The sequence below is a fragment of the Triticum aestivum genome, chromosome 7D (assembly GCF_018294505.1).
Source record: "Triticum aestivum cultivar Chinese Spring chromosome 7D, IWGSC CS RefSeq v2.1, whole genome shotgun sequence".
In the NCBI taxonomy this organism is placed as follows: domain Eukaryota; kingdom Viridiplantae; phylum Streptophyta; class Magnoliopsida; order Poales; family Poaceae; genus Triticum; species Triticum aestivum.
Genome location: NC_057814.1, coordinates 238951439 through 238965164, shown reverse-complemented (window position 1 = coordinate 238965164; position 13726 = coordinate 238951439).

Here is a 13726-nt window from a genome sequence, read left to right as displayed (position 1 = left end):
ACAATAGTTCAAGTCCGCATAGTCAAGCCTAAACAAGACACATCCTTTCTCACAGGCATGTATCTTATCATAGGGCATCTTCAGTGCACGGAGGATTTTGTCCGACTGGTACAGGTTTGCAGGCATTACATGGCCTTTGGGTAGAAAGCGTCCAAATACTGTCATCATTGCATCGTAGCATTCTCTGCCCAAGTTGAACTGAGCCTTCAGAGCCATTACTTGTGAGATGGCATCCAACTGACAAAGCTCAGTGTGCTCATGGAGCGGACGTTTTGAAGACTCCAACATTTCATTGAAGGCCTTTGCAGATTCCTCCATCTCCTCGTCCGAATCCCGAGCATCATCAAAGTCTTGCACCATGTTTTCCATCCCGGTACCATGCTCGTCGGTGCGACGACGATCCACCTCAGCTCGGTCACGTTGGGCAGACTCACCATGAAATGTCCACACCGTATAATCGGGCGTAAAACCACTCTTCTGCAGGTGTTTGCCCATTTCAGCCTCTGTCCTCTTTTCCCAATTGCCGCACCGTAAACAGGGGCACCAGGTTTTCCTCTGGCCATTTGCAAATGCGGCTCGCACAAACCCCTTGGTTTTTGTGAACCATTCAGTGCTCCATTTGTTCTGACCAGTGTGACCGGTGTACATCCACGCACGATCACTCATCTTGACTTTCAGAGCTACTAGACACACAACAAATATATATATATATAATTCACCATGTATGTATTCATCAGTTGATCTACTTTGTCAATTTTATTACGTCCATGCAACCTACACTCTAATAGGTAATGATAGGTCCTAATCCCACCCGAGTATGTTTAGATTGGGTTCATTTTCCCATGCTATGCCCCGGATCCTACGCAAAATTTCGGCAGCACCTCCCCGCTGTTCTCCTGATACACGTCTCTGCAATAAACAGAGAGGATGTGTACCCGGAGAACAACAGGGGAGGCACTGACGAAATTTATGCGTCGGATCCGGAGCAAAGCATATGGGAAAACGAACCCAATCTAAACATACTCGGGCTGTCCATGGATAGCGTTGGACAATTCGAAAGAATCAAGGTTATAAATATGCAAATGCATGCATATTTATAACTATGACGCTTTCGAACGGGAGACACATATTGGTTACGCATACTGATGATTCAAGACACATATATATCTAGCTATCAAGTTTCATCGGAATAGATCAAATAATTAATGGGGGAGGAGGACATGTCATTTGTGCTCACCCACGAACGAAGGGGCAGAGCTCGTCAAACGCACGGCGAGGTCGTCGAACACCAAACCTCGCAGCGATGAAACAACTGCACATTTAAAACTACCCGATCAACACAATTATATATGATGTTTTTCATAACAAAATCGAAAGATATATGACCTAACTAATAATTCACAAATATATGACCCCGTCGGCTTCTGGAAGGCCAAAGAACACCTTTTCGGGAGGTGTCGGGGGTCGGGGTGTCGTGTCGGTCTCGGGGTGCCGTGTCGGGGTCGGGGTCTCGGGGTCGGGGTGTCGGGTCGGGGTGCCGGGTCGGGGTCGGGGTGCCGTGTCGGTGTCGGGGTCGGGGTGTCGGGTCAGGCTCGGGGTCGGGGTGTCGGGGTCGGGGTCGGGGTCTGGGTCTCGGGGTCGGGGTGTCGGGGGTGTCGTGTCGGGGGTCGGGGTGTCGTGTCGGTGTCGGGGTGCCGTGTCGGTGTCGGGGTGCCGTGTCGGTGTCGGGGTGCCGTGTCGGGGTCGGGGTGCTGTTTCGGGGTCGGGGGGTCGGGGTGTCGTGTCGGGGTCAGGGGGTTAGGGGGTCGGGGGGTCGGGGTGTCGTGTCGGGGTCAGGGGGTTAGGGGGTCGGGTGTCGGGGTGGAGTCGGGGTCGGGTGTCGGGGTGTGGTGTCGGGGTTGGGGGGTCAGGGGGTTAGGGGGTCTTCTCATTCTTCTACTACTTCTACTTCTTCTCATTCTTCTACTTCTTCTCATCCCCCGTCTTCTTCTTCTTCTTTCTCCTCCTCCTCCTCCTCCTCCTCCTCCTCCTCCTCTTCTTCTTCTTCTTCTTCTTCTTCTTCTTCTTCTTCTTCTTCTTCTTCTTCTTCTTCTTCTTCTTCTTCTTCTTCTTCTTCTTCTTCTTCTTCTTCTTCTTCTTTCTCCTCCTCCTCCTCCTCCTCCTCCTCCTCTTCTTCTTCTTCTTCTTCCCCCTTCTACTTAACCTAAACCTAAACTAAAAACCTAAACTAATTAAAACTAAACTATTTAAACTAATTAAACCTAAACTAATTAAACTAAATAACCTAAACTAATTAATTCTAAACTGAAAAAACTTAAACTAAAAAACCTTATCTAAACAGAAAAGAAAAACAAAAAAACAAAAAAAATGGGAGGGGCTCACTGTGGGGGGCGGCGACGGGTCGGGGAGGGGCCGGCGACGGGGGGCCGGGGCGGGGCGGTGGAGGAGGCGGGGCGGCGGGGCCCGGCCGGCGGGGGGCCGGGGCGGCGGGGGGCCCGGGCGGCGCGGGGTCGGGGCGGGGCGGTGGAGGAGGCGGGGCGGCGGGGGCCGGGCGGCGGGGGGCCGGGGCGGGGCGGTGGAGGAGGCGGCCTGGGGCGGCGGGGGGCGCGGGCGGCGGGGGGCCGGGGCGGCTGTGGGCCGGGGCGGCGGTGGGGCGCGGGCGGCGGGGGGCCGGGGCGGGGGGGGCGACGGGGCGGTGGGGCGGCGGGGAGCCGGGGCGGGGGGGCGACGGGGCGGCGGCGCGCGGCGGGCGGCGGCGGGGTGGGAGGAGAAGGGCGAGGAGGAAGTGAGTAAGGGGCGGGGGGGTACCTGCCGTTAGTCAAGTGCCCTCTTTGCCGTCCGCCAGCCTTTGCCGTCCGCCTTTTTGCCTCTTTGCCGTCTGCTAGCGGACGACAAAGAGGTGGGCCGTTAAGATTTTTTCAAACGAGCGGGGGGTGGGGGCCACCACACTCTTTGCCGTCTGCCAGCGGACGGCAAAGAGCTGGCAGATGGCAAAGAGCTTCTTTGCCGTCTGCCTTTTCTTTGCCGTCTGCTTTTGGGTAGCTGATGGCAAAGAGCTTCTTTGCCGCCAGCTAGCAGACGGCAAAGAGCTGGCAGATGGCAAATTAGCTGATTCCAGTAGTGTTGGGTTCAATCTTGCGGTGTCCTTTCCCAATGACAGCAGGGGCAGCAAGGCACGTATTGTATTGTTGCCATCGAGGATAACGAGATGGTTTTTTTTTTATCATATTGCATGAATTTATCCCTCTACATCATGTCATCTTGCTTAAAGTGTTACTCTGTTCTTATGAACTTAATACTCTAGATGTATGCTGGATAGCGGTCGATGTGTGGAGTAATAGTAGTAGATGCAGGCAGGAGTCGGTCTAGTTGTCTTGGACGTGATGCCCATGATCATACCTAGATATTCTCATAACTATGCTCAATTCTGTCAATTTCTCAACAGTAATTCGTTCACCCACCGTAAAATACTTATGCTCTTGAGAGAAGCCACTAGTGAAACCTATGGCCCCCAGGTCTATCTTCATCATATTAATCTTCCAACACTTAGTTATTTTCGTTGCTTTTTACTTTGCTTTTATTTTACTTTGCATCTTTATCATAAAAATACCAAAAATATTATCCTATCATATCTATCAGATCTCACTCTCGTAAGTGACCGTGTAGGGATTGACAACCCCTTATCGCGTTGGTTGCGAGGATTTATTTGTTTTGTGTAGGTGCGAGGGACTCGCGCGTAGCCTCCTACTGGATTGATACCTTGGTTCTCAAAAACTGAGGGAAATACTTACGCTACTTTGCTGCATCACCCTTTCCTCTTCAAGGGAAAACCAATGCAGTGCTCAAGAGGTAGCAAGAAGGATTTCTGGCGCCATTGCCGGGGAGGTCTACGCAAAAGTCAACATACCAAGTACCCATCACAAACCCTTATCTCCCGCATTACATTTTTTGCCATTTGCCTCTCGTTTTCCTCTCCCCCACTTCACCCTTGCCGTTTTATTCGCCCTCTCTTTTTCGTTCGCCTCATTTTCGCTTGCTTCTCGTTTGCTCGTGTGTTGGATTGCTTGTTTGTCACGATGGCTCTACCTAGATTTGGTGATCTTCACCTTAAAAGATTAGAAGAGATTGAAAGCAACGTCAGGAGTTTTATGGTTTTGCAATTTGAGCATAATAATTTCTTCAAAAACGAGCTTAAGGAACAAAAAAGCTTTATGAGTTATATGAACAAAGAGCTCGATGATATGTCTAAAGAGTTTGATGGTTTGAGATCCCAAATTGCTCATCTTGAGAAGTTGATAGCTGAAATATCGGATAAGCAGGCTACCTTAGTTAATAAGATGGCCGCTAAACTGGATTTCTATGAAAATAAAGATGAAGATCTAAAAGTTATTGATGTGTCCCCTATTAAATCTTTGTTTTGCAATATGAATCTTGATAATGATGGGACTGAATATGATCCACCCGTACCTAGAAGGCGTTCCAAAAATTCAGAGTTTTTAGATCTTGATGCTAAAATTGATAAAAGTGAGATTGAAGAGATCAAAACTCTAGATGTTAATGAACCCACTATTTTGGATTTCAAGGAATTTAATTATGATAATTGCTCTTTGAAAGATTGTATTTCCTTGTTGCAATCCGTGCTAAATTCTCCTCATGCTTATAGTCAAAATAAAGCTTTTACCAAACATATCGTTGATGCTTTGATGCAATCTTATGAAGAAAAACTTGAGTTGGAAGTTTCTATCCCTAGAAAACTTTATGATGAGTGGGAACCTATTATTAAAATTAAGATTAAATATCATGAATGATATGCTTTGTGTGATTTGGGTGCTAGTGTTTCCATGATTCCAAAAACTTTGTGCGATTTCCTAGGTTTCCGTGATTTTGATGATTGCTCTTTAAACTTGCGCCTTGCGGATTCCACTATTAAGAAACCTATGGGAAGAATTAATGATGTTCTTATTGTTGCAAATAGGAACTATGTGCCCGTAGATTTTATCGTTCTTGATATAGATTGCAATCCTTCATGTCCTATTATTCTTGGTAGACCTTTCCTTAGAACGATTGGTGCAATTATTGATATGAAGGAAGGGAATATTAGATTCCAATTTCCATTGAAGAAAGGCATGGAACACTTCCCTAGGAAGAAAATAAAACTACCATATGAATCTATTATGAGAGCCACTTATGGATTGCCTACCAAAGATGGCAATACCTAGATCTATCCTTGCTTTTATGCCTAGCTAGGGGCGTTAAACAATAGCGCTTGTTGGGAGGCAACCCAATTTTATTTTTAGTTTTTTGCTTTTTGCTTCTGTTTAGGAATAAATATCTGATCTAGCCTCTGGTTAGATGTGTTTTTATGTTTTAATTAGTGTTTGTGCCAAGTTAAACCTATAGGATCTTATTGGCTGATAGTTATTTGATCTTGCTGTAATTTCCAGAAACTTTTTGCTCACGAAAATAATTGTTACAAATCACCAGAATGTGGTAAAATATTTATTCCAATTGCTTCTGATCAATAAACAAATTATCTAGGTCTTCCTATTTTGGCTGATTTTTTGGAGTTCCAGAAGTTTGCGTTAGTTACAGATTACTACAGACTGTTCTGTTTTTGACAGATTCTGTTTTTCGTGTGTTGTTTGCTTATTTTGATGAATCTATGGCTAGCAAATGACTTTATAAACCATATATAAGTTGTAATACAGTAGGTTTAACACCAATATAAATAAATAATGATTTCATTACAGTACCTTGAAGTGGTATTTTGTTTTCTTTCGCTAACGGAGCTCACGAGATTTTCTGTTAAGTTTTGTGTTGTGAAGTTTTCAAGTTTTGGGTGAAAGATTTGATGGATTATGGAACAAGGAGTGGCAAGAGCCTAAGCTTGGGGATGCCCATGGCACCCCCAAGATAATCTAAGGACACCAAAAAGCCAAAGCTTGGGGATGCCCCGGAAGGCATCCCCTCTTTCGTCTACTTCCATCGGTAACTTTACTTGGAGCTATATTTTTATTCGCCACATGATATGTGTTTTGCTTGGAGCGTCTTGTATGATTTGAGTCTTTGCTTTTTAGTTTACCACAATCATCCTTTCTGTACACACCTTTTGAGAGAGACACACATGATTCAGAAATTATTAGAACACTCTATGTGCTTCACTTATATCTTTTGAGCTATATAGTTTTTGCTCTAGTACTTCACTTATATCTTTTAGAGCACGGTGGTGGATTTGTTTTATAGAAACTATTGATCTCTCATGCTTCACTTAGATTATTTTGAGAGTCTTAAATAGCATGGTAATTTGCTTAAATAATCCTAATATGCTTGGTATTCAAGATTAGTAAAAAAACTTTCTTATGAGTGTGTTGAATACTAAGAAAAGTTTGATGCTTGATAATTGTTTTGAGATATAAAGATGGTGATATTAGAGTTATGCTAGTTGAGTAGTTTTGAATTTGAGAGATACTTGTGTTAAAGTTTGTGATTCCTGTAGCATGCACGTATGGTGAACCGTTATGTGATGAAGTCGGAGCATAATTTATTTATTGATTGTCTTCCTTATGAGTGGCGGTCGGGGACAAGCGATGGTCTTTTCCTACCAATCTATCCCCCTAGGAGCATGCGCGTAATACTTTGCTTTGACAACTTGTAGATTTTTGCAATAAGTATATGAGTTCTTTATGACTAATGTTGAGTCCATGGATTATACGCACTTTCTTCCTTCCACCATTGCTAGCCTCTCTAATACCGCGCACTTTTCACCGGTATCATACACCATACCTACCTATCATGGCATTTCCATAGCCATTCCGAGATATATTGCCATGCAACTTACCACCGTTCCGTTTACTATGACACGCTCCATCATTGTCATATTGCTTTGCATGATCATGTAGTTGACATCGTATTTGTGGCAAAGCCACCATTCCTAATTCCTTCATACATGTCACTCTTGGTTCATTGCATATCCCGGTACACCGCCGGAGGCATTCACATAGAGTCATATTTTGTTCTAAGTTTTGAGTTGTAATTGCTGAAGTTGTAAGTAAATAAAAGTGTGATGATCATCATTTTTTAGAGCATTGTCCCAAGTGAGGAAAGGATGATGGAGACTATGATTCCCCCACAAGTCAGGATGAGACTCCAGACGAAAAAAAGAGGCCAAAAAAAGAGAAAAAGGCCCAAATAAAAAAATGAGAGAAAAAGAGAGAAGGGACAATGCTGCTATCCTTTTACCACACTTGTGCTTCAAAGTAGCACCATGGTCTTCATGATAGAGAGTCTCCTATGATATCACTTTCATATACTAGTGGGAATTTTTCATTATAGAACTTGGCTTGTATATTTCAATGATGGGCTTCCTCAAAATGCCCTAGGTCTTCGTGAGCAAGCGAGTTGGATGCACACTCACTTAGTTTCTTTTGTTCAGCTTTCATACACTTATAGCTCTAGTGCATCCGTTGCATGGCAATCCCTACTCACTCACATTGATATCTATTGATGGGCATCTCCATAGCCTGTTGATATGCCTAGTTGATGTGAGACTATCTTCTCCTTTTTGTCTTCTCCACAACCACCATTCTATTCCACTTATAGTGCTATGTCTATGGCTCACGCTCATGTATTGTGTGAAGATTGAAAAAGTTTGAGAACACCAAAAGTATGAAACAATTGCTTGGCTTGTCATCGGGGTTGTGCATGATTTAAATACTTTGTGTGGTGAAGATAGAGCATAGCCAGACTATATGATTTTGTAGGGATAACTTTCTTTGGCCATGTTATTTTGAGAAGACATAATTGCTTAGTTAGTATGCTTGAAGTATTATTATTTTTATGTCAATATTAAAGTTTTGTCTTGAATCTTTTGGATCTGAATATTCATACCACAATTAAGAAGAATTACATTGAAATTATGCCAAGTAGCATTCCACATCAAAAATTCTGTTTTTATCATTTACCTACTCGAGGACGAGAAGGAATTAAGCTTGGGGATGCTTGATATGTCTCCAACGTATCTATAATTTTTTATTGCTCCATGCTATATTATATTCTGTTTTGGACATTATTGGGCTTTATTATTCACTTTTATATTATTTTTGGGACTAACCTATTAACCAGAGGCCCAGCCCAGAATTGCTGTTTTTTTTGCCTATTTCAGAGTTTCGCAGAAAAAGAATATCAAACGGAGTCCAAACAGATTGAAACCTTCGGGAACGTGATTTTCGGAATGAACATGATCCACAGGACTTGGACCCTACATCAAGAAACAAAGGAGGAGGCCACGAGGTAGGGGGGCGTGCCTACCCTCCCCCCCCAGGCGTGCCCTCCACCCTCGTGGGCCCCCTGTGGCTCCACCGACGTACTCCTTCCTCCTATATATACCTACGTACCCCCAAATGATCAGAAACGGAGCCAAAGACCTAATTCCACCGCCGCAACCTTCTGTACCCACGAGATCCCATCTTGGGGCCTGTTCCGGAGCTCCGCCGGAGGGGGCATCGATCACGGAGGGCTTCTACATCAACACCATAGCCTCTCCGATGATGTGTGAGTAGTTTACCTCAGACCTTCGGGTTCATAGTTATTAGCTAGATGGATTCTTCTCTTTTTTTGGATCTCAATACAACGTTCTCCCCCTCTCTCGTGGAGATCTATTCGATGTAATCTTCTTTTGCGGTGTGTTTGTTGAGACCGATGAATTGTGGGTTTATGATAAAGTTTATCTATGAACAAATTTGAATCTTCTCTGAATTCTTTTATGTATGATTGGTTATCTTTGCAAGTCTCTTCGAATTATCCGTTTGGTTTGGCCTACTAGATTGGTTTTTCTTGCAATGGGAGAAGTGCTTAGCTTTGGGTTCAATCTTGCGGTGTCCTTTCCCAGCGACAGCAGGGGCAGCAAGGCACGTATTGTATTGTTGCCATCGAGGATAACGAGATGTTTTTTTTATCATATTGCATGAATTTATCCCTCTACATCATGTCATCTTGCTTAAAGCGTTACTCTGTTCTTATGAACTTAATACTCTAGATGCATGCTGGATAGCGGTCGATGTGTGGAGTAATAGTAGTAGATGCAGGCAGGAGTCGGTCTACTTGTCTTGGCCGTGATGCCTATATACATGATCATACCTAGATATTCTCATAACTATGCTCAATTCTGTCAATTGCTCAACAGTAATTCGTTCACCCACCGTAAAATACTTATGCTCTTGAGAGAAGCCACTAGTGAAACCTATGGCCCCCCAGGTCTATCTTCATCATATTAATCTTCCAACACTTAGTTATTTTTGTTGCTTTTTACTTTGCTTTTATTTTACTTTGCATCTTTATCATAAAAATACCAAAAATATTATCCTATCATATCTATTAGATCTCACTCTCGTAAGTGACCATGTAGGGATTGACAACCCCTTATTGCGTTGGTTGCGAGGATTTATTTGTTTTGTGTAGGTGCGAGGGACTCGCGCGTAGCCTCCTACTGGATTGATACCTTGGTTCTCAAAAACTGAGGGAAATACTTACGCTACTTTGCTGCATCACCCTTTCCTCTTCAAGGGAAAACCAATGCAGTGCTCAAGAGGTAGCAATAACAAATCATACATAAAAGAATTCAGAGAAGATTCAAATATTGTTCATAGATAAACTTGATCATAAACCAACAATTCATCGGTCTCAACAAACACACCGCAAAAGAAGATTACATCGAATAGATCTCCACAAGAGAGGGGGAGAACATTGTATTGAGATCCAAAAAGAGAGAAGAAGCCATCTAGCTAATAACTATGGACCCGAAGGTCTGAGGTAAACTACTCACACATCATCAGAGAGGCCATGGTGTTGATGTAGAAGCCCTCCGTGATCGATGCCCCCTCCGGCGGAGCTCCGGAAAAGGCCCCAAGATGGGATCTCACGGGTACAGAAGGTTGCGGCGGTGGAATTAGGTTTTTTGCTCCGTATCTGGTAGTTTGGGGGTACGTAGGTATATATAGGAGGAAGAAGTACGTCGGTGGAGCAACATGGGGCCCACGAGGGTGGAGGGCGCGCCCAGGGGGTAGGCGCGCCCCCTACCTCGTGCCTTCCTGGTTGATGTCTTGATGTAGGGTCCAAGTCCTCTGGATCACATTCGTTCCAAAAATCACGTTCCCGAAGGTTTCATTCCGTTTGGACTCCATTTGATATTCTTTTTCTGCGAAACTCTGAAATAGGCAAAAAACAACAATTCTGGGCTGGGCCTCCGGTTAATAGGTTAGTCCCAAAAATAATATAAAAGTGGATAATAAAGCCCAATAATGTCCAAAACAGAATATAATATAGCATGGAGCAATCAAAAATTATAGATACGTTGGAGACGTATCAAGCATCCCCGTGGATATCGTATTTATATGCTGCAAGAAAACAAAGACACAACAACACACACATGAATATTGGCCCCAGTGTCAACCCACCAATCGGTGGACTAACAAATTGAAAGTACGGTAAACAGATTACCATACCCAGATGCCCCATCATTGTTGCTTAGAATGACATTGACGGATTTGGAGTCCTGTCCTCGCTTCCTGTACTTGTTTGGGCACTTTTTGCCCAGTGCACTCCACGTGTTGTAGAGTTTCCTATGCTCTCTGCAGACTAGTCATGTCACCAGCATCTACTAATACTCTGTAAAGCTTCTCGATCATTCCTTGTGTAATGTAGCGCAAACAGTGACTGCTTCTTTCTGCAAAGTGGTAAGACCAACTGGACCTACTAATGCAGCAGTTTGCCTTAGACACATTGGCTCCTTTTGTGCAGTTCAACTAAAATCAAAGTCGGAATAAAATCGAGCTTTAATTTTGATATCCTTGTAAGCCACAAAAGGTATAAGGGAAACAATTACTGAGAAATAACGGTTGATGACTTGTACTCCCAGAAGAAAAACATCTACTGATCTACCTTATCTTAATGGGAAACAAAGCAGGAGAGTAGCAATTCTCAATCAGTGTGATTCATTCATATTAACTGAGACATTATCTTAACAATGCCTTGTTTCAACATGTATAAAGAACGACAAAGCAAAAAAGTATCATTCCTAAAACAATGCGACTGATTCATTTTAACAGAGACATTATCTTAACAATACCTTGGTTAAACATGTAGAAAGAACTACAAAGCATGATAGTACCATTTGTAAAACACTATAACTGATATATAATAACAGAGACATTATTTGAACAATACATTTCTTAAACCTGTACTCCGGCCGATCCCTAAAAGAAATGGTACTCCCGCCGATCGCTAACAAGTGTTGCAGTTTTGAACTAAGATTCAGTAGTTAATTCTGAGGAAAGTCGGTACTGACCTTTCAAGACCAAGATTTGAAACAACTCGTGAGGAAGACCTTAGAGAGATCTCAACACATATATGGAAATTCGGTCTAATTTTGTGCAGTTCCACCAAAATTAAGCGAAGCAAAATGTCGCAGTAGCAACAAGTTGAATAGATATCCCTGTTTTAACAGAGGCAAAAAAGGAATCAATTACTGGCCAATAAAGGAGGATGAAACATGCGGCCACAAAAATGGTAATCCCGCCAATCCCTAACAAGTGTTCAAGTTTTGAAATAAGATTCAGTAGTTAATTCTGAGAGTGGCATTGCTTAATTTTACCAGCGGCATTAGATTAACAAAAAGCATAAATAGTTCCAGGGGAAAGTGGGCGCAATAACAACATGTGCTTCCATCTACTTATAAAGGGGGTGATGCAGAGTTTGTTGTAACAAAGCAACAAGCATAATGTCTGTGTTGGTCCCATTTTTGTCCACTACTTAATGGGCAAAGACAGCAATACAATAGCTTCAATACAACATTTATTGAAAACAGTACCAATACAAGTAGCACAACATCTCAAAACACACTGCACGATCATGTGGATGAAGGCAAGTACCAACCTGTCATGACGCACACAAGATCACGTACGAATCTGCCAACACGAATAGGAAATCCAATCTCGTTTTGTGCAGTTACTCTGAAATCAAGTAAAGTCGCCGGTGTGACATTTAAGTTTGCTATAGCAACAAGTTGAATAGATATCCCTGATTTAACAGAGGAAAAAAGGAAACAATTACTGCCAATAAAGGAGGATGAAACATGCGGCCACAAAAAGAAGCATCTACCTTATCTTGATGGAAAACAAAGTATAGGACAGTAGCATTTCTAAAACGGTTGCATTGATTCATATTAACAGAGAAATTCTCTTAAAATAGTTCAGTAGTTAATTCTGAGAGTGGCATTGCTTAAAATACAATAGCTTCAATTCAACATTTATTTAAAACAGTACCAATACAAGTAGCACAACATCTCAAAACACACTGCACGATCATGTGGATGGGACATGGGACATGCCAGCACCATGTGCGTCCACACGTATAAATGGGTGATGCAGAGTATGTAGCCAAGCAGCATATCTGCGTTGGTCCCATATTTGTTCTCTTTGAAACTTTTTCCGATGTGAGGGCAGCAAATCTAGTCCTGCACAAACTACCCGACCCCCCAGTTTCTTTCCCTTTTCAACAAAGAGTTCGGTTCCTTACAGATGTGTGTACTGGGTTACCCCCTTTTCCCTTTTCGACCAACAAAGCGGCTGGATAGCTAGTCTATACTACTTTCCCTCCCTCCTTTCCTCATTGAACCACGTCCTAGATTCATGCTCCACCCCACCGCACCCTTCTTTCCTCTTTGAACCAAGACCTAGATTCGACTACAGAATCGAAAAAGATCAGCATGCAGCTAGACCAATGACGGTTTCAAAGAAACTTATACCTTAGGGTCGTCGGGATGTGGCAAGGCGTGCGGCGGGAGGTCGGATCTGCCCACACTACGTACGGCAGCGAGGAAGAAGGGGTCGGTGGCCCTCCCGCACAGGCGCTGGGTGAAAGAGAAAAGCGCAGCCGGCAGTGGATTGCCTCCCTCGCCGAAGGCGATAGAGTGAACGCTGCACCTCCTCCCCTTCCCGTGCGACGGGATCCGGACGCCTCCTTCGCCAGCTGTGAGGGGGGTGAGAGAGACAGAGGCCACAACGCAGTCTTGTTTAGATCTGGTGAAGAGGGTGAGAGACAGTGAATATAGCAAACCCTAGCAAAGGAACGCTGAGCCTCCAGCGTGTATATATATGTAGTGCGGCGAGAGTGTGGAGAGTGCAAACCCTAGCGAACAAGCGCTGAGGCTCCAGCTTATATATATACTGTAGTACGGACTGAGCTCCGGTGCCTTAACTGCACCTGCTTTTGGCTGTATGACAGGTGGGCCAGCCACATTTTGGGCCCACCTGTCATAAACCCAAAGGCAGGTGCACTAAAGTCAATGAAGCTGCGTCCATATAGTACTCGTGTATACGACTAATATATAGTGGAGTGGTTTTCTTATTCTCTCCATAACAATCGTTTTAAATTGTGTAAGTACGAAACGAAACTCTTTATTTAACGTACCAGTGAAGAAAACTACTACTCCCTCTGTTCCTAAATATTTGTCTTTCTAGAGATTTCAACAAATGACTACATACGGAGCAAAATGAGTGAATCTACACTGTAAAAAATGTCTATATACATCCGTATGTGGTAGTCCATTGCAAACCACTTGAAAGACAAATATTTAGGAACGGAGGGAGTACTTCCGATGAACTAACGATCCACGCGTCCTGGTCGCACTTCCTGTCCTTCACGTGCGGTACACTACCCTCCCTTAAGTGAA